The sequence below is a fragment of the Petromyzon marinus genome, unplaced genomic scaffold, assembly GCF_048934315.1.
Source record: "Petromyzon marinus isolate PM22_M1 ecotype Great Lakes invasive population unplaced genomic scaffold, UKy_Petmar_22M1.pri1.0 PM_Scaffold_3, whole genome shotgun sequence".
NCBI lineage: Eukaryota > Metazoa > Chordata > Hyperoartia > Petromyzontiformes > Petromyzontidae > Petromyzon > Petromyzon marinus.
Window position 1 is genome coordinate 383,772 of NW_027423279.1, and position 26,313 is coordinate 410,084.

Here is a 26,313-nt window from a genome sequence, read left to right on the forward strand (position 1 = left end):
TCCCACAGGGTTCAGTGTTAATCAGTGAGACTCCCATAGGGTTCAGTGTTAATCAGTGAGACTCCCACAGGTTTCAGTGTTAATCAGTGAGACTCCGATAGGGTTAAGTGTTAATCAGTGAGACTCCCACAGGGTTCAGTGTTAATCAGTGAGACAGCCTTAGGGTTAAGTGTTAATTAGTGAGACTCCCTCAGGGTTCAGTGTTAATCAGTGAGACTCCCATAGGGTTAAGTGTTAATCAGTGAGACTCCCATGGGGTTCAGTGTTAATCAGTGAGACTCCCATAGGCTTCAGTGTTAATCAGTGAGACTCCCACATGGTTCAGTGTTAATCAGTGAGACTCCCACAGGGTTCAGTGTTAATCAGTGAGACTCCCACAGGGTTCAGTGTTAATCAGTGAGACTCCAATAGGGTTCAGTGTTAATCAGTGAGACTCCCATAGGGTTCAGTGTTAATCAGTGAGACTCCCACAGGGTTCAGTGTTAATCAAGTGACACTCCCACAGTGTTCAGTGTTAATCAGTGAGACTCCCACAGGGTTCAGTGTTAATGAGTGAGACTCCCATAGGGTTAAGTGTTAATCAGTGAGACTCCCATAGGGTTCAGTGTTAATCAGTGAGACTCCCATAGGGTTCAGTGTTAATCAGTGAGACTCCCATACGGTTCACTGTAAATCAGTGAGACTCCCACAGGGTTCATGTGTTAATCAGTGAGACTCCCATAGGGTTCAGTGTTAATCAATGAGACTCCCATAGGGTTCAGTGTTAAACAGTGAGACTCCCACAAGTTTCAGTGTTAATCAGTGAGACTCCCACAGGGTTCAGTGTTAATCAGTGAGACTCCCTCAGGGTTCATGTATTAATCAGTGAGACTCCCATAGGGTTCATTGTTAATCAGTGAGACTCCCACAGGATTCAGTGTTAATCATTGAGACTCCCACAGTGTTCGGTGTTAATCAGTGAGACTCCCACACTCTTCAGTGTTAATCAGTGAGACTCCCTCAGGGTTCAGTGTTAATCACTGAGACTCCCACAGGGTTCAGTGTTAATCAGTGAGACTCCTATAGGGTTCAGCGTTAATCAGTGAGAATCCCATAGAGTTCAGTGTTAATCAGTGAGACTCCCACAGGGTTCAGTGTTAATCAGTGAGACTCCCATAGGGTTCAGTGTTAATCAGTGAGTGTCCCACAGGGTTCAGTGTTAATCATTGAGACTCCCACAGGGTTCAGTGTTAATCAGTGAGACTCTCACAGGGTTTATGGGTAATCAGTGAGACTCCCACAGGGTTCAGTGTTAATCACTGAGACTCCCACAGGGTTCCGTGTTAATCAGTGAGACTCCCACAGGGTTCAGTGTTAATCAGTAAGACTCCCATAGGGTTCAGTGTTCATCAGTGAGACTCTCACAGGGTTCAGTGTTAATCAGTAAGACTCCCAGAGGGTTCAGTGTTAATCAGTGAGACTCCCATAGGGTTCAGTGTTAATCAGTGAGTCCCCCACAAGGTTCAGTGTTAATCAGTGAGACTCCCACAGGGTTCAGTGTTAATCAGTGAGACTCCCACAGGGTTCAGTGTTAATCAGTGGGACTGCCATAGGTTTCAGTGTTAATCAGTGAGACTCCCACAGGGTTCAGTGTTAATCAGTGAGACTCCCATAGGGTTCAGTGTTAATCAGTGAGACTCCCACAGGTTTCAGTGTTAATCAGTGAGACTCCAATAGGGTTAAGTGTTAATTAGTGAGACTCCCTCAGGGTTCAGTGTTAATCAGTGAGACTCCCATAGGGTTAAGTGTTAATCAGTGAGACTCCCATGGGGTTCAGTGTTAATCAGTGAGACTCCCATAGGCTTCAGTGTTAATCAGTGAGTCCCCCACAAGGTTCAGTGTTAATCAGTGAGACTCCCACAGGGTTCAGTGTTAATCAGTGAGACTCCCACAGGGTTCAGTGTTAATCAGTGGGACTGCCATAGGTTTCAGTGTTAATCAGTGAGACTCCCACAGGGTTCAGTGTTAATCAGTGAGACTCCCATAGGGTTCAGTGTTAATCAGTGAGACTCCCACAGGTTTCAGTGTTAATCAGTGAGACTCCAATAGGGTTAAGTGTTAATTAGTGAGACTCCCTCAGGGTTCAGTGTTAATCAGTGAGACTCCCATAGGGTTAAGTGTTAATCAGTGAGACTCCCATGGGGTTCAGTGTTAATCAGTGAGACTCCCATAGGCTTCAGTGTTAATCAGTGAGACTCCCACATGGTTCAGTGTTAATCAGTGAGACTCCCACAGGGTTCAGTGTTAATCAGTGAGACTCCCACAGGGTTCAGTGTTAATCAGTGAGACTCCCATAGGGTTCAGTGTTAATCAGTGAGACTCCCATAGGGTTCAGTGTTAATCAGTGAGACTCCCACAGGGTTCAGTGTTAATCAAGTGACACTCCCACAGTGTTCAGTGTTAATCAGTGAGACTCCCACAGGGTTCAGTGTTAATGAGTGAGACTCCCATAGGGTTAAGTGTTAATCAGTGAGACTCCCATAGGGTTCAGTGTTAATCAGTGAGACTCCCATAGGGTTCAGTGTTAATCAGTGAGACTCCCATACGGTTCACTGTAAATCAGTGAGACTCCCACAGGGTTCATGTGTTAATCAGTGAGACTCCCATAGGGTTCAGTGTTAATCAATGAGACTCCCATAGGGTTCAGTGTTAATCAGTGAGACTCCCACAAGTTTCAGTGTTAATCAGTGAGACTCCCACAGGGTTCAGTGTTAATCAGTGAGACTCCCTCAGGGTTCATGTGTTAATCAGTGAGACTCCCATAGGGTTCATTGTTAATCAGTGAGACTCCCACAGGATTCAGTGTTAATCATTGAGACTCCCACAGTGTTCGGTGTTAATCAGTGAGACTCCCACACTCTTCAGTGTTAATCAGTGAGACTCCCTCAGGGTTCAGTGTTAATCACTGAGACTCCCACAGGGTTCAGTGTTAATCAGTGAGACTCCCATAGGGTTCAGCGTTAATCAGTGAGAATCCCATAGAGTTCAGTGTTAATCAGTGAGACTCCCACAGGGTTCAGTGTTAATCAGTGAGACTCCCATAGGGTTCAGTGTTAATCAGTGAGACTCCCACAGGTTTCAGTGTTAATCAGTGAGACTCCAATAGGGTTAAGTGTTAATCAGTGAGACTCCCATAGGGTTCAGTATTAATCAGTGAGACTCCCTTAGGGTTTCAGTGTTAATCAGTGAGACTCCAATAGGGTTAAGTGTTAATCAGTGAGACTCCCACAGGGTTCAGTGTTAATCAGTGAGACTCCCTTAGGGTTCAGTGTTAATCAGTGAGACTCCCTCAGGGTTCAGTGTTAATCAGTGAGACTCCCATAGGGTTAAGTGTTAATCAGTGAGACTCCCATGGGGTTCAGTGTTAATCAGTGAGACTCCCATAGGCTTCAGTGTTAATCAGTGAGTCCCCCACAAGGTTCAGTGTTAATCAGTGAGATTCCCACAGGGTTCAGTGTTAATCAGTGAGACTCCCACAGGGTTCAGTGTTAATCAGTGAGACTGCCATAGGTTTCAGTGTTAATCAGTGAGACTCCCACAGGGTTCAGTGTTAATCAGTGAGACTCCCATAGGGTTCAGTGTTAATCAGTGAGGCTCCCATAGGGTTCAGTGTTAATCAAGTGACACTCCCACAGTGTTCAGTGTTAATCAGTGAGACTCCCACAGGGTTCAGTGTTAATGAGTGAGACTCCCGTAGGGTTAAGTGTTAATCAGTGAGACTCCCATAGGGTTCAGTGTTAATCAGTGAGAATCCCATAGAGTTCAGTGTTAATCAGTGAGACTCCCATAGGGTTCATTGTTAATCAGTGAGACTCCCATAGGGTTCAGTGTTAATCAGTGAGGCTCCCATAGGGTTCAGTGTTAATCACTGAGACTCCAACAAGGTTCAGTGTTAATCAGTGAGACTCCCATAGGGTTCAGTGTTAATCAGTGAGACTCCCACAGGGTTCAGTGTTAATCAGTGAGACTCCCATAGGGTTCAGCGTTAATCAGTGAGAATCCCATAGAGTTCAGTGTTAATCAGTGAGACTCCCACAGGGTTCAGTGTTAATCAGTGAGACTCCCATAGGGTTCAGTGTTAATCAGTGAGACTCCCACAGGTTTCAGTGTTAATCAGTGAGACTCCAATAGGGTTAAGTGTTAATCAGTGAGACTCCCATAGGGTTCAGTATTAATCAGTGAGACTCCCTTAGGGTTTCAGTGTTAATCAGTGAGATTCCCACAGGGTTCAGTGTTAATCAGTGAGACTCCCACAGGGTTCACTGTAAATCAGTGAGACTCCCACAGGGTTCATGTGTTAATCAGTGAGACTCCCATAGGGTTCAGTGTTAATCAATGAGACTCCCATAGGGTTCAGTGTTAATCAGTGAGACTCCCACAAGTTTCAGTGTTAATCAGTGAGACTCCCACAGGGTTCAGTGTTAATCAGTGAGACTCCCTCAGGGTTCATGTGTTAATCAGTGAGACTCCCATAGGGTTCATTGTTAATCAGTGAGACTCCCACAGGATTCAGTGTTAATCATTGAGACTCCCACAGTGTTCGGTGTTAATCAGTGAGACTCCCACACTCTTCAGTGTTAATCAGTGAGACTCCCTCAGGGTTCAGTGTTAATCACTGAGACTCCCACAGGGTTCAGTGTTAATCAGTGAGACTCCCATAGGGTTCAGCGTTAATCAGTGAGAATCCCATAGAGTTCAGTGTTAATCAGTGAGACTCCCACAGGGTTCAGTGTTAATCAGTGAGACTCCCATAGGGTTCAGTGTTAATCAGTGAGACTCCCACAGGTTTCAGTGTTAATCAGTGAGACTCCAATAGGGTTAAGTGTTAATCAGTGAGACTCCCATAGGGTTCAGTATTAATCAGTGAGACTCCCTTAGGGTTTCAGTGTTAATCAGTGAGACTCCAATAGGGTTAAATGTTAATCAGTGAGACTCCCACAGGGTTCAGTGTTAATCAGTGAGACTCCCTTAGGGTTCAGTGTTAATCAGTGAGACTCCCTCAGGGTTCAGTGTTAATCAGTGAGACTCCCATAGGGTTAAGTGTTAATCAGTGAGACTCCCATGGGGTTCAGTGTTAATCAGTGAGACTCCCATAGGCTTCAGTGTTAATCAGTGAGTCCCCCACAAGGTTCAGTGTTAATCAGTGAGATTCCCACAGGGTTCAGTGTTAATCAGTGAGACTCCCACAGGGTTCAGTGTTAATCAGTGAGACTGCCATAGGTTTCAGTGTTAATCAGTGAGACTCCCACAGGGTTCAGTGTTAATCAGTGAGACTCCCATAGGGTTCAGTGTTAATCAGTGAGGCTCCCATAGGGTTCAGTGTTAATCAAGTGACACTCCCACAGTGTTCAGTGTTAATCAGTGAGACTCCCACAGGGTTCAGTGTTAATGAGTGAGACTCCCGTAGGGTTAAGTGTTAATCAGTGAGACTCCCATAGGGTTCAGTGTTAATCAGTGAGAATCCCATAGAGTTCAGTGTTAATCAGTGAGACTCCCATAGGGTTCATTGTTAATCAGTGAGACTCCCTTAGGGTTCAGTGTTAATCAGTGAGGCTCCCATAGGGTTCAGTGTTAATCACTGAGACTCCAACAAGGTTCAGTGTTAATCAGTGAGACTCCCATAGGGTTCAGTGTTAATCAGTGAGACTCCCACAGGGTTCAGTGTTAATCAGTGAGACTCCCATAGGGTTCAGCGTTAATCAGTGAGAATCCCATAGAGTTCAGTGTTAATCAGTGAGACTCCCACAGGGTTCAGTGTTAATCAGTGAGACTCCCATAGGGTTCAGTGTTAATCAGTGAGACTCCCACAGGTTTCAGTGTTAATCAGTGAGACTCCAATAGGGTTAAGTGTTAATCAGTGAGACTCCCATAGGGTTCAGTATTAATCAGTGAGACTCCCTTAGGATTTCAGTGTTAATCAGTGAGATTCCCACAGGGTTCAGTGTTAATCAGTGAGACTCCCACAGGGTTCAGTGTTAATCAGTGAGACTGCCATAGGTTTCAGTGTTAATCAGTGAGACTCCCACAGGGTTCAGTTTTAATCAGTGAGACTCCCACAGGATTCAGTGTTAATCATTGAGACTCCCACAGTGATCGGTGTTAATCAGTGAGAATCCCACACTGTTCAGTGTTAATCAGTGAGACTCCCTCAGGGTTCAGTGTTAATCACTGAGACTCCCACAGGGTTCAGTGTTAATCAGTGAGACTCCCATAGGGTTCAGTGTTAATCAGTGAGAATCCCATAGAGTTCAGTGTTAATCAGTGAGACTCCCATAGGGTTCATTGTTAATCAGTGAGACTCCCATAGGGTTCAGTGTTAATCAGTGAGGCTCCCATAGGGTTCAGTGTTAATCACTGAGACTCCAACAAGGTTCAGTGTTAATCAGTGAGACTCCCACAGGTTTCAGTGTTAATCAGTGAGACTCCAATAGGGTTAAGTGTTAATCAGTGAGACTCCCACAGGTTTCAGTGTTAATCAGTGAGACTCTCACAGGGTGCAGTGTTAATCAGTGAGACTCCCTCAGGGTTCATGTGTTAATCAGTGAGACTCATAGGGTTCATTGTTAATCAGTGAGACTCCCACAGGATTCAGTGTTAATCATTGAGACTCCCACAGTGTTCGGTGTTAATCAGTGAGAATCCCACACTGTTCAGTGTTAATCAGTGAGACTCCCTCAGGGTTCAGTGTTAATCACTGAGACTCCCACAGGGTTCAGTGTTAATCAGTGAGACTCCCATAGGGTTCATTGTTAATCAGTGAGATTCCCATAGGGTTCAGTGTTAATCAGTGAGACTCCCACAGGGTTCAGTGTTAATCAGTGAGACTCCCATAGGGTTAAGTGTTAATCAGTGAGTCCCCCACAAGGTTCAGTGTTAATCAGTGAGATTCCCACAGGGTTCAGTGTTAATCAGTGAGACTCCCACAGGGTTCAGTGTTAATCAGTGAGACTGCCATAGGTTTCAGTGTTAATCAGTGAGACTCCCACAGGGTTCAGTGTTAATCAGTGAGACTCCCATAGGGTTCAGTGTTAATCAGTGAGGCTCCCATAGGGTTCAGTGTTAATCAAGTGACACTCCCACAGTGTTCAGTGTTAATCAGTGAGACTCCCACAGGGTTCAGTGTTAATGAGTGAGACTCCCGTAGGGTTAAGTGTTAATCAGTGAGACTCCCATAGGGTTCAGTGTTAATCAGTGAGAATCCCATAGAGTTCAGTGTTAATCAGTGAGACTCCCATAGGGTTCATTGTTAATCAGTGAGACTCCCATAGGGTTCAGTGTTAATCAGTGAGGCTCCCATAGGGTTTAGTTAATCACTGAGACTCCAACAAGGTTCAGTGTTAATCAGTGAGACTCCCATAGGGTTCAGTGTTAATCAGTGAGACTCCCACAGGGTTCAGTGTTAATCAGTGAGACTCCCATAGGGTTCAGCGTTAATCAGTGAGAATCCCATAGAGTTCAGTGTTAATCAGTGAGACTCCCACAGGGTTCAGTGTTAATCAGTGAGACTCCCATAGGGTTCAGTGTTAATCAGTGAGACTCCCACAGGTTTCAGTGTTAATCAGTGAGACTCCAATAGGGTTAAGTGTTAATCAGTGAGACTCCCATAGGGTTCAGTATTAATCAGTGAGACTCCCTTAGGGTTTCAGTGTTAATCAGTGAGATTCCCACAGGGTTCAGTGTTAATCAGTGAGACTCCCACAGGGTTCAGTGTTAATCAGTGAGACTGCCATAGGTTTCAGTGTTAATCAGTGAGACTCCCACAGGGTTCAGTGTTAATCAGTGAGACTCCCACAGGATTCAGTGTTAATCATTGAGACTCCCACAGTGATCGGTGTTAATCAGTGAGAATCCCACACTGTTCAGTGTTAATCAGTGAGACTCCCTCAGGGTTCAGTGTTAATCACTGAGACTCCCACAGGGTTCAGTGTTAATCAGTGAGACTCCCATAGGGTTCAGTGTTAATCAGTGAGAATCCCATAGAGTTCAGTGTTAATCAGTGAGACTCCCATAGGGTTCATTGTTAATCAGTGAGACTCCCATAGGGTTCAGTGTTAATCAGTGAGGCTCCCATAGGGTTCAGTGTTAATCAGTGAGACTCCCATAGGGTTCAGTGTTAATCAGTGAGACTCCCACAGGTTTCAGTGTTAATCAGTGAGACTCCAATAGGGTTAAGTGTTAATCAGTGAGACTCCCACAGGTTTCAGTGTTAATCAGTGAGACTCTCACAGGGTGCAGTGTTAATCAGTGAGACTCCCTCAGGGTTCATGTGTTAATCAGTGAGATTCATAGGGTTCATTGTTAATCAGTGAGACTCCCACAGGATTCAGTGTTAATCATTGAGACTCCCACAGTGTTCGGTGTTAATCAGTGAGAATCCCACACTGTTCAGTGTTAATCAGTGAGACTCCCTCAGGGTTCAGTGTTAATCACTGAGACTCCCACAGGGTTCAGTGTTAATCAGTGAGACTCCCATAGGGTTCATTGTTAATCAGTGAGATTCCCATAGGGTTCAGTGTTAATCAGTGAGACTCCCACAGGGTTCAGTGTTAATCAGTGAGACTCCCATAGGGTTCAGTGTTAATCAGTGAGACTCCAATAGGGTTAAGTGTTAATCAGTGAGACTCCCACAGGGTTCAGTGTTAATCAATGAGACTCCCTTAGCGTTCAGTGTTAATCAGTGAGACTCCCACAGGATTCAGTGTTAATCATTGAGACTCCCACAGTGTTCGGTGTTAATCAGTGAGAATCCCACACTGTTCAGTGTTAATCAGTGAGACTCCCTCAGGGTTCAGTGTTAATCACTGAGACTCCCACAGGTTTCAGTGTTAATCAGTGAGACTCCCATAGGGTTCAGTGTTAATCAGTGAGAATCCCATAGAGTTCAGTGTTAATCAGTGAGACTCCCATAGGGTTCATTGTTAATCAGTGAGACTCCCATAGGGTTCAGTGTTGATCAGTGAGGCTCCCATAGGGTTCAGTGTTAATCACTGAGACTCCAACAGGGTTCACTGTTAATCAGTGAGACTCCCATAGGGTTCAGTGTTAATCAGTGAGACTCCCACAGGTTTCAGTGTTAATCAGTGAGACTCCAATAGGGTTAAGTGTTAATCAGTGAGACTCCCACAGGGTTCAGTGTTAATCAGTGAGACTCCCACAGGGTTCAGTGTTAGTCATTAAGACTCCCATAGGGTTCAGTGTTAATCAGTGAGACTCCCACATGGTTCATTGTTAATCAGTGAGTGTCCCACAGGGTTCAGTGTTAATCAGTGAGACTCCCACAGGGTTCAGTGTTAATAAGTGAGACTCCCACAGGGTTCAGTGTTAATCAGTGAGACTCTCACAGGGTTTATGGGTAATCAGTGAGACTCCCACAGGGTTCAGTGTTAATCAGTGAGACTCCCACAGGGTTCCGTGTTAATCAGTGAGACTCCCACAGGGTTCAGTGTTAATCAGTAAGACTCCCATAAGGTTCAGTGTTAATCAGTGAGAATCCCATAGAGTTCAGTGTTAATCAGTGAGACTCCCATAGGGTTCATTGTTAATCAGTGAGACTCCCATAGGGTTCAGTGTTAATCAGTGAGGCTCCCATAGGGTTCAGTGTTAATCACTGAGACTCCAACACGGTTCAGTGTTAATCAGTGAGACTCCCATAGGGTTCAGTGTTAATCAGTGAGACTCCCACAGGTTTTAGTGTTAATCAGTGAGACTCCAATAGGGTTAAGTGTTAATCAGTGAGACTCCCACAGGTTTCAGTGTTAATCAGTGAGACTCTCACAGGGTGCAGTGTTAATCAGTGAGACTCCCTCAGGGTTCATGTGTTAATCAGTGAGACTCATAGGGTTCATTGTTAATCAGTGAGGCTCCCACAGGATTCAGTGTTAATCATTGAGACTCCCACAGTGTTCGGTGTTAATCAGTGAGAATCCCACACTGTTCAGTGTTAATCAGTGAGACTCCCTCAGGGTTCAGTGTTAATCACTGAGACTCCCACAGGGTTCAGTGTTAATCAGTGAGACTCCCATAGGGTTCATTGTTAATCAGTGAGATTCCCATAGGGTTCAGTGTTAATCAGTGAGACTCCCACAGGGTTCAGTGTTAATCAGTGAGACTCCCATAGGGTTCAGTATTAATCAGTGAGACTCCAATAGGGTTAAGTGTTAATCAGTGAGACTCCCACAGGGTTCAGTGTTAATCAATGAGACTCCCTTAGCGATCAGTGTTAATCAGTGAGACTCCCACAGGATTCAGTGTTAATCATTGAGACTCCCACAGTGTTCGGTGTTAATCAGTGAGAATCCCACACTGGTCAGTGTTAATCAGTGAGACTCCCTCAGTGTTCAGTGTTAATCACTGAGACTCCCACAGGGTTCAGTGTTAATCAGTGAGACTCCCATAGGGTTCAGTGTTAATCAGTGAGAATCCCATAGAGTTCAGTGTTAATCAGTGAGACTCCCATAGGGTTCATTGTTAATCAGTGAGACTCCCATAGGGTTCAGTGTTAATCAGTGAGGCTCCCATAGGGTTCAGTGTTAATCACTGAGACTCCAACAGGGTTCACTGTTAATCAGTGAGACTCCCATAGGGTTCAGTGTTAATCAGTGAGACTCCCACAGGTTTCAGTGTTAATCAGTGAGACTCCAATAGGGTTAAGTGTTAATCAGTGAGACTCCCACAGGGTTCAGTGTTAATCAGTGAGACTCCCACAGGGTTCAGTGTTAGTCATTAAGACTCCCATAGGGTTCAGTGTTAATCAGTGAGACTCCCACATGTTTCATTGTTAATCAGTGAGTGTCCCACAGGGTTCAGTGTTAATCAGTGAGACTCCCACAGGGTTCAGTGTTAATAAGTGAGACTCCCACAGGGTTCAGTGTTAATCAGTGAGACTCTCACAGGGTTTATGGGTAATCAGTGAGACTCCCACAGGGTTCAGTGTTAATCAGTGAGACTCCCACAGGGTTCCGTGTTAATCAGTGAGACTCCCACAGGGTTCAGTGTTAATCAGTAAGACTCCCATACGGTTCAGTGTTCATCAGTGAGACTCTCACAGGGTTCAGTGTTAATCAGTAAGACTCCCAGAGGGTTCAGTGTTAATCAGTGAGACTCCCATAGGGTTCAGTGTTAATCAGTGAGTCCCCCACAAGGTTCAGTGTTAATCAGTGAGACTCCCACAGGGTTCAGTGTTAATCAGTGAGACTCCCACAGGGTTCAGTGTTAATCAGTGGGACTGCCATAGGTTTCAGTGTTAATCAGTGAGACTCCCACAGGGTTCAGTGTTAATCAGTGAGACTCCCATAGGGTTCAGTGTTAATCAGTGAGACTCCCACAGGTTTCAGTGTTAATCAGTGAGACTCCAATAGGGTTAAGTGTTAATCAGTGAGACTCCCACAGGGTTCAGTGTTAATCAGTGAGACAGCCTTAGGGTTAAGTGTTAATTAGTGAGACTCCCTCAGGGTTCAGTGTTAATCAGTGAGACTCCCATAGGGTTAAGTGTTAATCAGTGAGACTCCCATGGGGTTCAGTGTTAATCAGTGAGACTCCCAAAGGCTTCAGTGTTAATCAGTGAGACTCCCACATGGTTCAGTGTTAATCAGTGAGACTCCCACAGGGTTCAGTGTCAATCAGTGAGACTCCCACAGGGTTCAGTGTTAATCAGTGAGAGTCCCATAGGGTTCAGTGTTAATCAGTGAGACTCCCATAGGGTTCAGTGTTAATCAGTGAGACTCCCACAGGGTTCAGTGTTAATGAAGTGACACTCCCACAGTGTTCAGTGTTAATCAGTGAGACTCCCACAGGGTTCAGTGTTAATGAGTGAGACTCCCATAGGGTTAAGTGTTAATCAGTGAGACTCCCATAGGGTTCAGTTTTAATCAGTGAGACTCCCATAGGGTTCAGTGTTAATCAGTGAGACTCCCATACGGTTCACTGTAAATCAGTGAGACTCCCACAGGGTTCATGTGTTAATCAGTGAGACTCCCATAGGGTTCAGTGTTAATCAGTGAGACTCCCACAGGTTTCAGTGTTAATCAGTGAGACTCCCACAGGGTTCAGTGTTAATCAGTGAGACTCCCTCAGGGTTCATGTGTTAATCAGTGAGACTCCCATAGGGTTCATTGTTAATCAGTGAGACTCCCACAGGATTCAGTGTTAATCATTGAGACTCCCACAGTGTTCGGTGTTAATCAGTGAGACTCCCACACTCTTCAGTGTTAATCAGTGAGACTCCCTCAGGGTTCAGTGTTAATCACTGAGACTCCCACAGGGTTCAGTGTTAATCAGTGAGACTCCCATAGGGTTCAGCGTTAATCAGTGAGAATCCCATAGAGTTCAGTGTTAATCAGTGAGACTCCCACAGGGTTCAGTGTTAATCAGTGAGACTCCCATAGGGTTCAGTGTTAATCAGTGAGACTCCCACAGGTTTCAGTGTTAATCAGTGAGACTCCAATAGGGTTAAGTGTTAATCAGTGAGACTCCCATAGGGTTCAGTATTAATCAGTGAGACTCCCTTAGGGTTTCAGTGTTAATCAGTGAGACTCCAATAGGGTTAAGTGTTAATCAGTGAGACTCCCACAGGGTTCAGTGTTAATCAGTGAGACTCTCACAGGGTTTATGGGTAATCAGTGAGACTTTCACAGGGTTCAGTGTTAATCAGTGAGACTCCCACAGGGTTCCGTGTTAATCAGTGAGACTCCCACAGGGTTCATTGTTAATCAGTAAGACTCCCATAGGGTTCAGTGTTCATCAGTGAGACTCTCACAGGGTTCAGTGTTAATCAGTAAGACTCCCAGAGGGTTCAGTGTTAATCAGTGAGACTCCCATAGGGTTCAGTGTTAATCAGTGAGTCCCCCACAAGGTTCAGTGTTAATCAGTGAGACTCCCACAGGGTTCAATGTTAATCAGTGAGACTCCCACAGGGTTCAGTGTTAATCAGTGGGACTGCCATAGGTTTCAGTGTTAATCAGTGAGACTCCCACAGGGTTCAGTGTTAATCAGTGAGACTCCCATAGGGTTCAGTGTTAATCAGTGAGACTCCCACAGGTTTCAGTGTTAATCAGTGAGACTCCAATAGGGTTAAGTGTTAATCAGTGAGACTCTCACAGGGTTCAGTGTTAATCAGTGAGACAGCCTTAGGGTTAAGTGTTAATTAGTGAGACTCCCTCAGGGTTCAGTGTTAATCAGTGAGACTCCCATAGGGTTAAGTGTTAATCAGTGAGACTCCCATGGGGTTCAGTGTTAATCAGTGAGACTCCCATAGGCTTCAGTGTTAATCAGTGAGACTCCCACATGGTTCAGTGTTAATCAGTGAGACTCCCACAGGGTTCAGTGTTAATCAGTGAGACTCCCACAGGGTTCAGTGTTAATCAGTGAGACTCCCATAGGGTTCAGTGTTAATCAGTGAGACTCCCATAGGGTTCAGTGTTAATCAGTGAGACTCCCATAGGGTTCAGTGTTAATGAGTGAGACTCCCATAGGGTTAAGTGTTAATCAGTGAGACTCCCATAGGGTTCAGTTTTAATCAGTGAGACTCCCATAGGGTTCAGTGTTAATCAGTGAGACTCCCATACGGTTCACTGTAAATCAGTGAGACTCCCACAGGGTTCATGTGTTAATCAGTGAGACTCCCATAGGGTTCAGTGTTAATCAATGAGACTCCCATAGGGTTCAGTGTTAATCAGTGAGACTCCCACAGGTTTCAGTGTTAATCAGTGAGACTCCCACAGGGTTCAGTGTTAATCAGTGAGACTCCCTCAGGGTTCATGTGTTAATCAGTGAGACTCCCATAGGGTTCATTGTTAATCAGTGAGACTCCCACAGGATTCAGTGTTAATCATTGAGACTCCCACAGTGTTCGGTGTTAATCAGTGAGACTCCCACACTCTTCAGTGTTAATCAGTGAGACTCCCTCAGGGTTCAGTGTTAATCACTGAGACTCCCACAGGGTTCAGTGTTAATCAGTGAGACTCCCATAGGGTTCAGTGTTAATCAGTGAGACTCCCACAGGTTTCAGTGTTAATCAGTGAGACTCCAATAGGGTTAAGTGTTAATCAGTGAGACTCCCATAGGGTTCAGTATTAATCAGTGAGACTCCCTTAGGGTTTCAGTGTTAATCAGTGAGACTCCAATAGGGTTAAGTGTTAATCAGTGAGACTCCCACAGGGTTCAGTGTTAATCAGTGAGACTCCCTTAGGGTTCAGTGTTAATCAGTGAGACTCCCTCAGGGTTCAGTGTTAATCAGTGAGACTCCCATGGGGTTCAGTGTTAATCAGTGAGACTCCCATAGGCTTCAGTGTTAATCAGTGAGTCCCCCACAATGTGCAGTGTTAATCAGTGAGATTCCCACAGGGTTCAGTGTTAATCAGTGAGACTCCCACAGGGTTCAGTGTTAATCAGTGAGACTGCCATAGGTTTCACTGTTAATCAGTGAGACTCCCACAGGGTTCAGTGTTAATCAGTGAGACTCCCATAGGGTTCAGTGTTAATCAGTGAGACTCCCATAGGGTTCAGTGTTAATCAAGTGACACTCCCACAGTGTTCAGTGTTAATCAGTGAGACTCCCACAGGGTTCAGTGTTAATGAGTGAGACTCCCGTAGGGTTAAGTGTTAATCAGTGAGACTCCCATAGGGTTCAGTGTTAATCAGTGAGAATCCCATAGAGTTCAGTGTTAATCAGTGAGACTCCCACAGGGTTCAGTGTTAATCAGTGAGACTCCCATAGGGGTCAGTGTTAATCAATGAGACTCCCATAGGGTTCAGTGTTAATCAGTAAGACTCCCACAGGTTTCAGTGTTAATCAGTGAGACTCTCACAGGGTTCAGTGTTAATCAGTGAGACTCCCATAGGGTTCAGTGTTAATCAGTGAGTCCCCCAAAAGGTTCAGTGTTAATCAGTGAGACTCCCACAGGGTTCAGTGTTAATCAGTGAGACTCCCACAGGGTTCAGTGTTAATCAGTGAGACTGCCATAGGTTTCAGTGTTAATCAGTGAGACTCCCACAGGGTTCAGTGTTAATCAGTGAGACTCCCACAGGGTTCAGTGTTAATCAGTGAGACTCTCACAGGGTTTATGGGTAATCAGTGAGACTCCCACAGGGTTCAGTGTTAATCAGTGAGACTCCCACAGGGTTCCGTGTTAATCAGTGAGACTCCCACAGGGTTCAGTGTTAATCAGTAAGACTCCCATAGGGTTCAGTGTTCATCAGTGAGACTCTCACAGGGTTCAGTGTTAATCAGTAAGACTCCCAGAGGGTTCAGTGTTAATCAGTGAGACTCCCATAGGGTTCAGTGTTAATCAGTGAGTCCCCCACAAGGTTCAGTGTTAATCAGTGAGACTCCCACAGGGTTCAGTGTTAATCAGTGAGACTCCCACAGGGTTCAGTGTTAATCAGTGGGACTGCCATAGGTTTCAGTGTTAATCAGTGAGACTCCCACAGGGTTCAGTGTTAATCAGTGAGACTCCCATAGGGTTCAGTGTTAATCAGTGAGACTCCCACAGGGTTCAGTGTTAATCAGTGAGACAGCCTTAGGGTTAAGTGTTAATTAGTGAGACTCCCTCAGGGTTCAGTGTTAATCAGTGAGACTCCCATAGGGTTAAGTGTTAATCAGTGAGACTCCCATGGGGTTCAGTGTTAATCAGTGAGACTCCCATAGGCTTCAGTGTTAATCAGTGAGACTCCCACATGGTTCAGTGTTAATCAGTGAGTCCCCCACAAGGTTCAGTGTTAATCAGTGAGACTCCCACAGGGTTCAGTGTTAATCAGTGAGACTCCCACAGGGTTCAGTGTTATTCAGTGGGACTGCCATAGGTTTCAGTGTTAATCAGTGAGACTCCCACAGGGTTCAGTGTTAATCAGTGAGACTCCCATAGGGTTCAGTGTTAATCAGTGAGACTCCCACAGGGTTCAGTGTTAATCAGTGAGACAGCCTTAGGGTTAAGTGTTAATTAGTGAGACTCCCTCAGGGTTCAGTGTTAATCAGTGAGACTCCCATAGGGTTAAGTGTTAATCAGTGAGACTCCCATGGGGTTCAGTGTTAATCAGTGAGACTCCCATAGGCTTCAGTGTTAATCAGTGAGACGCCCACATGGTTCAGTGTTAATCAGTGAGACTCCCACAGGGTTCAGTGTTAATCAGTGAGACTCCCACAGGGTTCAGTGTTAATCAGTGAGACTCCCATAGGGTTCAGTGTTAATCAGTGAGACTCCCATAGGGTTCAGTGTTAATCAGTGAGACTCCCACAGGGTTCAGTGTTAATCAAGTGACACTCCCACAGTGTTCAGTGTTAATCAGTGAGACTCCCACAGGGTTCAGTGTTAATGAGTGAGACTCCCATAGGGTTAAGTGTTAATCAGTGAGACTCCCATAGGGTTCAGTTTTAATCAGTGAGACTCTTATAGGGTTCAGTGTTAATCAGTGAGACTCCCATACGGTTCACTGTAAATCAGTGAGACTCCCACAGGGTTCATGTGTTAATCAGTGAGACTCCCATAGGGTTCAGTGTTAATCAATGAGACTCCCATAGGGTTCAGTGTTAATCAGTGAGACTCCCACAGGTTTCAGTGTTAATCAGTGAGACTCCCACAGGGTTCAGTGTTAATCAGTGAGACTCCCTCAGGGTTCATGTGTTAATCAGTGAGACTCCCATAGGGTTAATTGTTAATCAGTGAGACTCCCACAGGATTCAGTGTTAATCATTGAGACTCCCACAGTGTTCGGTGTTAATCAGTGAGACTCCCACACTCTTCAGTGTTAATCAGTGAGACTCCCTCAGGGTTCAGTGTTAATCACTGAGACTCCCACAGGGTTCAGTGTTAATCAGTGAGACTCCCATAGGGTTCAGCGTTAATCAGTGAGAATCCCATAGAGTTCAGTGTTAATCAGTGAGACTCCCACAGGGTTCAGTGTTAATCAGTGAGACTCCCATAGGGTTCAGTGTTAATCAGTGAGACTCCCACAGGTTTCAGTGTTAATCAGTGAGACTCCAATAGGGTTAAGTGTTAATCAGTGAGACTCCCATAGGGTTCAGTATTAATCAGTGAGACTCCCTTAGGGTTTCAGTGTTAATCAGTGAGACTCCAATAGGGTTAAGTGTTAATCAGTGAGACTCCCACAGGGTTCAGTGTTAATCAGTGAGACTCCCTTAGGGTTCAGTGTTAATCAGTGAGACTCCCTCAGGGTTCAGTGTTAATCAGTGAGACTCCCATGGGGTTCAGTGTTAATCAGTGAGACTCCCATAGGCTTCAGTGTTAATCAGTGAGTCCCCCACAAGGTGCAGTGTTAATCAGTGAGATTCCCACAGGGTTCAGTGTTAATCAGTGAGACTCCCACAGGGTTCAGTGTTAATCAGTGAGACTGCCATAGGTTTCAGTGTTAATCAGTGAGACTCCCACAGGGTTCAGTGTTAATCAGTGAGACTCCCATAGGGTTCAGTGTTAATCAGTGAGACTCCCATAGGGTTCAGTGTTAATCAAGTGACACTCCCACAGTGTTCAGTGTTAATCATTGAGACTCCCACAGGGTTCAGTGTTAATGAGTGAGACTCCCGTAGGGTTAAGTGTTAATCAGTGAGACTCCCATAGGGTTCAGTGTTAATCAGTGAGAATCCCATAGAGTTTAGTGTTAATCAGTGAGACTCCCACAGGGTTCAGTGTTAATCACTGAAACTCCCACAGGGTTCAGTGTTAATCAGTGAGACTCCCACAGGGTTCAGTGTTAATCAGTGAGACTCCCATAGGGTTCAGTGTTAATCAGTGAGACTCCCATAGGGTTCAGTGTTAATCAGTGAGACTCCCATACGGTTCACTGTAAATCAGTGAGACTCCCACCGGGTTCATGTGTTAATCAGTGAGACTCCCATAGGGTTCAGTGTTAATCAATGAGACTCCCATAGGGTTCAGTGTTAATCAGTGAGACTCCCACAGGTTTCAGTGTTAATCAGTGAGACTCCCACAGGGTTCAGTGTTAATCAGTGAGACTCCCTCACGGTTCATGTGTTAATCAGTGAGACTCCCATAGGGTTCATTGTTAATCAGTGAGACTCCCACAGGATTCAGTGTTAATCATTGAGACTCCCACAGTGTTCGGTGTTAATCAGTGAGAATCCCACACTCTTCAGTGTTAATCAGTGAGACTCCCTCAGGGTTCAGTGTTAATCACTGAGACTCCCACAGGGTTCAGTGTTAATCAGTGAGACTCCCATAGGGTTCAGCGTTAATCAGAGAGAATCCCATAGAGTTCAGTGTTAATCAGTGAGACTCCCACAGGGTTCAGTGTTAATCAGTGAGACTCCCATAGGGTTCAGTGTTAATCAGTGAGACTCCCACAGGTTTCAGTGTTAATCAGTGAGACTCCAATAGGGTTAAGTGTTAATCAGTGAGACTCCCATAGGGTTCAGTATTAATCAGTGAGACTCCCTTAGGGTTTCAGTGTTAATCAGTGAGACTCCAATAGGGTTAAGTGTTAATCAGTGAGACTCCCACAGGGTTCAGTGTTAATCAGTGAGACTCCCTTAGGGTTCAGTGTTAATCAGTGAGACTCCCATAGGGTTAAGTGTTAATCAGTGAGACTCCCATGGGGTTCAGTGTTAATCAGTGAGACTCCCATAGGGTTCAGTGTTAATCAGTGAGACTCCCATAGGGTTCAGTGTTAATCAGTGAGACTCCCATACGGTTCACTGTAAATCAGTGAGACTCCCACAGGGTTCATGTGTTAATCAGTGAGACTCCCATAGGGTTCAGTGTTAATCAGTGAGACTCCCATAGGGTTCAGTGTTAATCAGTGAGACTCCCATACGGTTCACTGTAAATCAGTGAGACTCCCACAGGGTTCATGTGTTAATCAGTGAGACTCCCATAGGGTTCAGTGTTAATCAATGAGACTCCCATAGGGTTCAGTGTTAATCAGTGAGACTCCCACAGGTTTCAGTGTTAATCAGTGAGACTCCCACAGGGTTCAGTGTTAATCAGCGAGACTCCCTCAGGGTTCATGTGTTAATCAGTGAGATTCCCACAGGGTTCAGTGTTAATCAGTGAGACTCCCACAGGGTTCAGTGTTAATCAGTGAGACTGCCATAGGTTTCAGTGTTAATCAGTGAGACTCCCACAGGGTTCAGTGTTAATCAGTGAGACTCCCATAGGGTTCAGTGTTAATCAGTGAGACTCCCATAGGGTTCAGTGTTAATCAAGTGACACTCCCACAGTGTTCAGTGTTAATCATTGAGACTCCCACAGGGTTCAGTGTTAATGAGTGAGACTCCCGTAGGGTTAAGTGTTAATCAGTGAGACTCCCATAGGGTTCAGTGTTAATCAGTGAGAATCCCATAGAGTTCAGTGTTAATCAGTGAGACTCCCACAGGGTTCAGTGTTAATCACTGAAACTCCCACAGGGTTCAGTGTTAATCAGTGAGACTCCCACAGGGTTCAGTGTTAATCAGTGAGACTCCCATAGGGTTCAGTGTTAATCAGTGAGACTCCCATAGGGTTCAGTGTTAATCAGTGAGACTCCCATACGGTTCACTGTAAATCAGTGAGACTCCCACCGGGTTCATGTGTTAATCAGTGAGACTCCCATAGGGTTCAGTGTTAATCAATGAGACTCCCATAGGGTTCAGTGTTAATCAGTGAGACTCCCACAGGTTTCAGTGTTAATCAGTGAGACTCCCACAGGGTTCAGTGTTAATCAGTGAGACTCCCTCACGGTTCATGTGTTAATCAGTGAGACTCCCATAGGGTTCATTGTTAATCAGTGAGACTCCCACAGGATTCAGTGTTAATCATTGAGACTCCCACAGTGTTCGGTGTTAATCAGTGAGAATCCCACACTCTTCAGTGTTAATCAGTGAGACTCCCTCAGGGTTCAGTGTTAATCACTGAGACTCCCACAGGGTTCAGTGTTAATCAGTGAGACTCCCATAGGGTTCAGCGTTAATCAGAGAGAATCCCATAGAGTTCAGTGTTAATCAGTGAGACTCCCACAGGGTTCAGTGTTAATCAGTGAGACTCCCATAGGGTTCAGTGTTAATCAGTGAGACTCCCACAGGTTTCAGTGTTAATCAGTGAGACTCCAATAGGGTTAAGTGTTAATCAGTGAGACTCCCATAGGGTTCAGTATTAATCAGTGAGACTCCCTTAGGGTTTCAGTGTTAATCAGTGAGACTCCAATAGGGTTAAGTGTTAATCAGTGAGACTCCCACAGGGTTCAGTGTTAATCAGTGAGACTCCCTTAGGGTTCAGTGTTAATCAGTGAGACTCCCATAGGGTTAAGTGTTAATCAGTGAGACTCCCATGGGGTTCAGTGTTAATCAGTGAGACTCCCATAGGGTTCAGTGTTAATCAGTGAGACTCCCATAGGGTTCAGTGTTAATCAGTGAGACTCCCATACGGTTCACTGTAAATCAGTGAGACTCCCACAGGGTTCATGTGTTAATCAGTGAGACTCCCATAGGGTTCAGTGTTAATCAGTGAGACTCCCATAGGGTTCAGTGTTAATCAGTGAGACTCCCATACGGTTCACTGTAAATCAGTGAGACTCCCACAGGGTTCATGTGTTAATCAGTGAGACTCCCATAGGGTTCAGTGTTAATCAATGAGACTCCCATAGGGTTCAGTGTTAATCAGTGAGACTCCCACAGGTTTCAGTGTTAATCAGTGAGACTCCCACAGGGTTCAGTGTTAATCAGCGAGACTCCCTCAGGGTTCATGTGTTAATCAGTGAGACTCCCATAGGGTTCATTGTTAATCAGTGAGACTCCCACAGGATTCAGTGTTAATCATTGAGACTCCCACAGTGTTCGGTGTTAATCAGTGAGACTCCCACACTGTTCAGTGTTAATCAGTGAGACTCCCTCAGGGTTCAGTGTTAATCACTGAGACTCCCACAGGGTTCAGTGTTAATCAGTGAGACTCCCATAGGGTTCAGCGTTAATCAGTGAGAATCCCATAGAGTTCAGTGTTAATCAGTGAGACTCCCACAGGGTTCAGTGTTAATCAGTGAGACTCCCATAGGGTTCAGTGTTAATCAGTGAGACTCCCACAGGTTTCAGTGTTAATCAGTGAGACTCCAATAGGGTTAAGTGTTAATCAGTGAGACTCCCATAGGCTTCAGTGTTAATCAGTGAGACTCCCATAGGGTTCAGTGTTAATCAAGTGACACTCCCACAGTGTTCAGTGTTAATCAGTGAGACTCCCACAGGGTTCAGTGTTAATGAGTGAGACTCCCGTAGGGTTAAGTGTTAATCAGTGAGACTCCCATAGGGTTCAGTGTTAATCAGTGAGTCCCCCACAAGGTTCAGTGTTAATCAGTGAGACTCCCACAGGGTTCAGTGTTAATCAGTGAGACTCCCACAGGGTTCAGTGTTAATCAGTGGGACTGCCATAGGTTTCAGTGTTAATCAGTGAGACTCCCACAGGGTTCAGTGTTAATCAGTGAGACTCCCATAGGGTTCAGTGTTAATCAGTGAGACTCCCACAGGGTTCAGTGTTAATCAGTGAGACAGCCTTAGGGTTAAGTGTTAATTAGTGAGACTCCCTCAGGGTTCAGTGTTAATCAGTGAGACTCCCATAGGGTTAAGTGTTAATCAGTGAGACTCCCATGGGGTTCAGTGTTAATCAGTGAGACTCCCATAGTCTTCAGTGTTAATCAGTGAGACTCCCACATGGTTCAGTGTTAATCAGTGAGACTCCCACAGGGTTCAGTGTTAATCAGTGAGACTCCCACAGGGTTCAGTGTTAATCAGTGAGACTCCCATAGGGTTCAGTGTTAATCAGTGAGACTCCCATAGGGTTCAGTGTTAATCAGTGAGACTCCCACAGGGTTCAGTGTTAATCAAGTGACACTCCCACAGTGTTCAGTGTTAATCAGTGAGACTCCCACAGGGTTCAGTGTTAATGAGTGAGACTCCCATAGGGTTAAGTGTTAATCAGTGAGACTCCCATAGGGTTCAGTTTTAATCAGTGACACTCTCATAGGGTTCAGTGTTAATCAGTGAGACTCCCATACGGTTCACTGTAAATCAGTGAGACTCCCACAGGGTTCATGTGTTAATCAGTGAGACTCCCATAGGGTTCAGTGTTAATCAATGAGACTCCCATAGGGTTCAGTGTTAATCAGTGAGACTCCCACAGGTTTCAGTGTTAATCAGTGAGACTCCCACAGGGTTCAGTGTTAATCAGTGAGACTCCCTCAGGGTTCATGTGTTAATCAGTGAGACTCCCATAGGGTTCATTGTTAATCAGTGAGACTCCCACAGGATTCAGTGTTAATCATTGAGACTCCCACAGTGTTCGGTGTTAATCAGAGAGACTCCCACACTCTTCAGTGTTAATCAGTGAGACTCCCTCAGGGTTCAGTGTTAATCACTGAGACTCCCACAGGGTTCAGTGTTAATCAGTGAGACTCCCATAGGGTTCAGCGTTAATCAGTGAGAATCCCATAGAGTTCAGTGTTAATCAGTGAGACTCCCACAGGGTTCAGTGTTAATCAGTGAGACTCCCATAGGGTTCAGTGTTAATCAGTGAGACTCCCACAGGTTTCAGTGTTAATCAGTGAGACTCCAATAGGGTTAAGTGTTAATCAGTGAGACTCCCATAGGGTTCAGTATTAATCAGTGAGACTCCCTTAGGGTTTCAGTGTTAATCAGTGAGACTCCAATAGGGTTAAGTGTTAATCAGTGAGACTCCCACAGGGTTCAGTGTTAATCAGTGAGACTCCCTTAGGGTTCAGTGTTAATCAGTGAGACTCCCTCAGGGTTCAGTGTTAATCAGTGAGACTCCCATGGGGTTCAGTGTTAATCAGTGAGACTCCCATAGGCTTCAGTGTTAATCAGTGAGTCCCCTACAAGGTGCAGTGTTAATCAGTGAGATTCCCACAGGGTTCAGTGTTAATCAGTGAGACTCCCACAGGGTTCAGTGTTAATCAGTGAGACTGCCATAGGTTTCAGTGTTAATCAGTGAGACTCCCACAGGGTTCAGTGTTAATCAGTGAGACTCCCATAGGGTTCAGTGTTAATCAGTGAGACTCCCATAGGGTTCAGTGTTAATCAAGTGACACTCCCACAGTGTTCAGTGTTAATCAGTGAGACTCCCACAGGGTTCAGTGTTAATGAGTGAGACTCCCGTAGGGTTAAGTGTTAATCAGTGAGACTCCCATAGGGTTCAGTGTTAATCAGTGAGAATCCCATAGAGTTCAGTGTTAATCAGTGAGACTCCCACAGGGTTCAGTGTTAATCACTGAGACTCCCACAGGGTTCAGTGTTAATCAGTGAGACTCCCACAGGGTTCAGTGTTAATCAGTGAGACTCCCATAGGGTTCAGTGTTAATCAGTGAGACTCCCATAGGGTTCAGTGTTAATCAGTGAGACTCCCATACGGTTCACTGTAAATCAGTGAGACTCCCACAGGGTTCATGTGTTAATCAGTGAGACTCCCATAGGGTTCAGTGTTAATCAATGAGACTCCCATAGGGTTCAGTGTTAATCAGTGAGACTCCCACAGGTTTCAGTGTTAATCAGTGAGACTCCCACAGGGTTCAGTGTTAATCAGTGAGACTCCCTCAGGGTTCATGTGTTAATCAGTGAGACTCCCATAGGGTTCATTGTTAATCAGTGAGACTCCCACAGGATTCAGTGTTAATCATTGAGACTCCCACAGTGTTCGGTGTTAATCAGTGAGACTCCCACACTCTTCAGTGTTAATCAGTGAGACTCCCTCAGGGTTCAGTGTTAATCACTGAGACTCGCACAGGGTTCAGTGTTAATCAGTGAGACTCCCATAGGGTTCAGCGTTAATCAGAGAGAATCCCATAGAGTTCAGTGTTAATCAGTGAGACTCCCACAGGGTTCAGTGTTAATCAGTGAGACTCCCATAGGGTTCAGTGTTAATCAGTGAGACTCCCATAGGGTTCAGTATTAATCAGTGAGACTCCCTTAGGGTTTCAGTGTTAATCAGTGAGACTCCAATAGGGTTAAGTGTTAATCAGTGAGACTCCCACAGGGTTCAGTGTTAATCAGTGAGACTCCCTTAGGGTTCAGTGTTAATCAGTGAGACTCCCATAGGGTTAAGTGTTAATCAGTGAGACTCCCATGGGGTTCAGTGTTAATCAGTGAGACTCCCATAGGGTTCAGTGTTAATCAGTGAGACTCCCATAGGGTTCAGTGTTAATCAGTGAGACTCCCATACGGTTCACTGTAAATCAGTGAGACTCCCACAGGGTTCATGTGTTAATCAGTGAGACTCCCATAGGGTTCAGTGTTAATCAGTGAGACTCCCATAGGGTTCAGTGTTAATCAGTGAGACTCCCATACGGTTCACTGTAAATCAGTGAGACTCCCACAGGGTTCATGTGTTAATCAGTGAGACTCCCATAGGGTTCAGTGTTAATCAATGAGACTCCCATAGGGTTCAGTGTTAATCAGTGAGACTCCCACAGGTTTCAGTGTTAATCAGTGAGACTCCCACAGGGTTCAGTGTTAATCAGCGAGACTCCCTCAGGGTTCATGTGTTAATCAGTGAGACTCCCATAGGGTTCATTGTTAATCAGTGAGACTCCCACAGGATTCAGTGTTAATCATTGAGACTCCCACAGTGTTCGGTGTTAATCAGTGAGACTCCCACACTGTTCAGTGTTAATCAGTGAGACTCCCTCAGGGTTCAGTGTTAATCACTGAGACTCCCACAGGGTTCAGTGTTAATCAGTGAGACTCCCATAGGGTTCAGCGTTAATCAGTGAGAATCCCATAGAGTTCAGTGTTAATCAGTGAGACTCCCACAGGGTTCAGTGTTAATCAGTGAGACTCCCATAGGGTTCAGTGTTAATCAGTGAGACTCCCACAGGTTTCAGTGTTAATCAGTGAGACTCCAATAGGGTTAAGTGTTAATCAGTGAGACTCCCATAGGCTTCAGTGTTAATCAGTGAGACTCCCATAGGGTTCAGTGTTAATCAAGTGACACTCCCACAGTGTTCAGTGTTAATCAGTGAGACTCCCACAGGGTTCAGTGTTAATGAGTGAGACTCCCGTAGGGTTAAGTGTTAATCAGTGAGACTCCCATAGGGTTCAGTGTTAATCAGTGAGTCCCCCACAAGGTTCAGTGTTAATCAGTGAGACTCCCACAGGGTTCAGTGTTAATCAGTGAGACTCCCACAGGGTTCAGTGTTAATCAGTGGGACTGCCATAGGTTTCAGTGTTAATCAGTGAGACTCCCACAGGGTTCAGTGTTAATCAGTGAGACTCCCATAGGGTTCAGTGTTAATCAGTGAGACTCCCACAGGGTTCAGTGTTAATCAGTGAGACAGCCTTAGGGTTAAGTGTTAATTAGTGAGACTCCCTCAGGGTTCAGTGTTAATCAGTGAGACTCCCATAGGGTTAAGTGTTAATCAGTGAGACTCCCATGGGGTTCAGTGTTAATCAGTGAGACTCCCATAGGCTTCAGTGTTAATCAGTGAGACTCCCACATGGTTCAGTGTTAATCAGTGAGACTCCCACAGGGTTCAGTGTTAATCAGTGAGACTCCCACAGGGTTCAGTGTTAATCAGTGAGACTCCCATAGGGTTCAGTGTTAATCAGTGAGACTCCCATAGGGTTCAGTGTTAATCAGTGAGACTCCCACAGGGTTCAGTGTTAATCAAGTGACACTCCCACAGTGTTCAGTGTTAATAAGTGAGACTCCCACAGGGTTCAGTGTTAATGAGTGAGACTCCCATAGGGTTAAGTGTTAATCAGTGAGACTCCCATAGGGTTCAGTTTTAATCAGTGAGACTCTCATAGGGTTCAGTGTTAATCAGTGAGACTCCCATACGGTTCACTGTAAATCAGTGAGACTCCCACAGGGTTCATGTGTTAATCAGTGAGACTCCCATAGGGTTCAGTGTTAATCAATGAGACTCCCATAGGGTTCAGTGTTAATCAGTGAGACTCCCACAGGTTTCAGTGTTAATCAGTGAGACTCCCACAGGGTTCAGTGTTAATCAGTGAGACTCCCTCAGGGTTCATGTGTTAATCAGTGAGACTCCCATAGGGTTCATTGTTAATCAGTGAGACTCCCACAGGATTCAGTGTTAATCATTGAGACTCCCACAGTGTTCGGTGTTAATCAGTGAGACTCCCACACTCTTCAGTGTTAATCAGTGAGACTCCCTCAGGGTTCAGTGTTAATCACTGAGACTCCCACAGGGTTCAGTGTTAATCAGTGAGACTCCCATAGGGTTCAGCGTTAATCAGTGAGAATCCCATAGAGTTCAGTGTTAATCAGTGAGACTCCCACAGGGTTCAGTGTTAATCAGTGAGACTCC